General features: G+C 61.8%; 1 non-coding gene across 1 annotated transcript; it reads left to right on the top strand.

The window, feature by feature from the left end:
* Positions 1–72, top strand: TRNAE-CUC (transfer RNA glutamic acid (anticodon CUC)). The gene has a single exon. It is a non-coding gene; the product is annotated as a tRNA-Glu (tRNA).
* Positions 73–2521: the final 2449 nt, after the last annotated feature.

The raw sequence follows: 2521 nt of genomic DNA, 5'->3' as shown, positions 1-2521 counted from the left end.
TCCCTGGTGGTCTAGTGGTCAGGATTCGGCACTCTCACTGCCGCGGCCTGGGTTCGATTCCCAGCCAGGGAAAGGCTTAGGGTTAGGGCTAACCCTATTGCCACAGCAAGTGAGGCCTTTCACCTGGGGGGCAGCGTGGAAGGAAGGGGACCCTATCAGACGCACAGGAGCTCTGAGCAGGCACGAGGAACAGGGCGTTTCCTCTGTTGCAACAACAGCCATCCTGGGCTTGCCTGTGCAGCCAGCTCCAGGGCAGCCCTGTCTTCTGCCAAATCCCCTTGCAGAATACCCTTTCCTTAGGGCTCCTGGGAGGCGCTGGGTGACAGAGAAAAGGTCTCTGGGTCTGCGGGACGTGACTCACCTGCCGCAGGAGCTGCCTTGTCTTTCAGTCCTAAGATCCCTGCACTACCCAGTCCCACAGAGGCAGGAGCAGGCGACTCTGCAGTGAAGCTTTGCTCTGCACATGCCAATGAGAGACCCTTCCCATGCTTCCTGGTGCAGACGGGGCCAGAAGGCCCAGGGAGGAGCTGAAATGGGCTCCTGGGCCCATGGGCAGGGTGTGTGGAGCATTGCTGGTCAGGGCCACTGAGGCCCTCAGGGCCCTGACAGCACCCAGGTGTCGCGTCCTGCTGCTACGCCACAGGGGACTTGCAATAACAACCAGTGCTTAGGCCCTGCTGATAGTCACAGCCTGAGCCAGCCCTTGGTTCTGTTACGTCCTGGACAACTCCGGTCACTTTGAAAGAAGCCCTGGAAACAAGCCCACCTGCCCCCCACACTCAGCCATGGCACAGGTGTTCCTCAGTGCAGCGAGATGTTGGTGCACAAGGGGTGGCGCTTAACGCTCCCAGACCCGATTTTGCATTCGCACGGCCTTTGGCACGGTTTGGAGACGGTCCTGGCGGACTCTTGGACAGTGCCCGGGGGGAAAGGAAGTAGCCGTTGCTGAGAGCACAGCTCACCGAGGCAGCACACAGGTGCAGCAGTTTGAGCCAAAGGAGGCTGTGACCTCTCGCAAGCTCTAACAGGCTCCAGCGAGCTCTGTCAGCCATTCCTGAGCACAGGGCGCTTGGAGCTCTAGTTCCACCTAGAGTCGTGATGAGGGAAGGTCAAGCAGCCGTCCAGCAGGTGCCAGCGAGAGACCTGTACCACAAGCGCTGGGCCCAGTACAAGAAAGACATGGCCATGCCGGAGCGAGTCCAGCAAAAGGCCTCCGAGAGGCTTGAGGGATTGAAGCATCCGTCACACGAGCAGAGGCTGAGAGAGCTGGGATTGTTTAGGCGGGAGACGCAAAGGCCCAGAGGGGCTCTTGTCGGTGTGTCTAAATACGCGATGGGGGGAGTAAAGAAGACGGAGCCAGACTCCAGAGCCCAGGCAGACTCCAGACTCCAGAACCCAGAGAGGCTGTGGTATACCTAACCAGCACCAGCCCTTGCTTTGCCGAGGCTCCTCTTTATTCCTTCCTTCCTTTATCCCTTCCTTCCTTCCTTCAGGGCAGAGCTCAGCACAGCCCCTGCGGCCAGCAATGGCAGCGCAGCGTCCCCATCTGGGGCCACCACACTGGTGAGCTCCCCCTCCCCGCCCCCGCCATGGCTCTCGCTGCGCCACGGCGTGGGGTGGGGGCAGCACCCCAAAACAGCCAGCGCAGCTGCCCTTGGCTGAGGTGGGCAAAGCCTGGCAGGGTCTGGGGGAGGGTGTCGCGGGAGGCCTGGCAGCCTCTTGGTGACGCGGGCTGGGGTCACAGTGGGACATGCCGCATCACAGCCACAGCTCCCCTCCCGCCACGGGGCCCCTCCCTGCACTTCCCTGCGAGGCCTGGGCAAGCCCAGCTTTCGGGTGCTGCTCTCGCCACCGCTCTTCTCTGGAGGAGCTGCTTTGCAGCGCAACGAGAGGGCGAAGGCAGGCCACGCAACACTGCTGGAGCCTGCCTGGGGAAGTGCAAAGGAGGAGGAGGAGAAGTTTCCTCCTCCCCCTCCTGCTACAGGGCCTCATTGAGCGTGAGGGGGCGCAAAGATGGAGAACCTGTGGCCAGACGTGTTCCCAACGCTCAGGAATCTCAGCCGCTACGGTAAGGCTTGCAGGAGGTATTTCCTGACTGCTGTAGAGCATATCAGCTAGGAGAAGAGCTATGGAAAGGCTGGGCTCTGTGGGGCAGGGCTGGACAGGGCTAGTGGGTGCCACGAGAGACCAGTCTGCACGTCCCTTGGTGGCCCAGCGGTGAGTTTGGCAGCCGGGACTCCTGCAGGGGAGACACCTGGGGCTGCCCTGAGCCTGGGCGACTCCTGTGGGCACGGCACCGTCCTCTCACTGGCGTGGAAAGCTAGTCCCCGTTTCCCTAGCGGGCGGGTATGCCTTTCAGGCATGCCCACCTGAAAGGACAGGAGCCTCGCTTAGAAGTGGGCAGAGGTGTCCTCGCAGCTCAGCTCTGCAGCTCCCGCCACGTGGAGCGCCTTGCGTGTTCGGAATTGGGGTGGCGGTATGTTTCGTCTCACCTGCACCGGTCACCTCCTTGGTGAGCAGG

Source organism: Struthio camelus, chromosome 10 (assembly GCF_040807025.1).
Source record: "Struthio camelus isolate bStrCam1 chromosome 10, bStrCam1.hap1, whole genome shotgun sequence".
Lineage (NCBI taxonomy): Eukaryota > Metazoa > Chordata > Aves > Struthioniformes > Struthionidae > Struthio > Struthio camelus.
The sequence above is the reverse complement of the archived record's forward strand: the minus strand, read 5'-3'. Positions and strand labels throughout refer to the sequence as shown.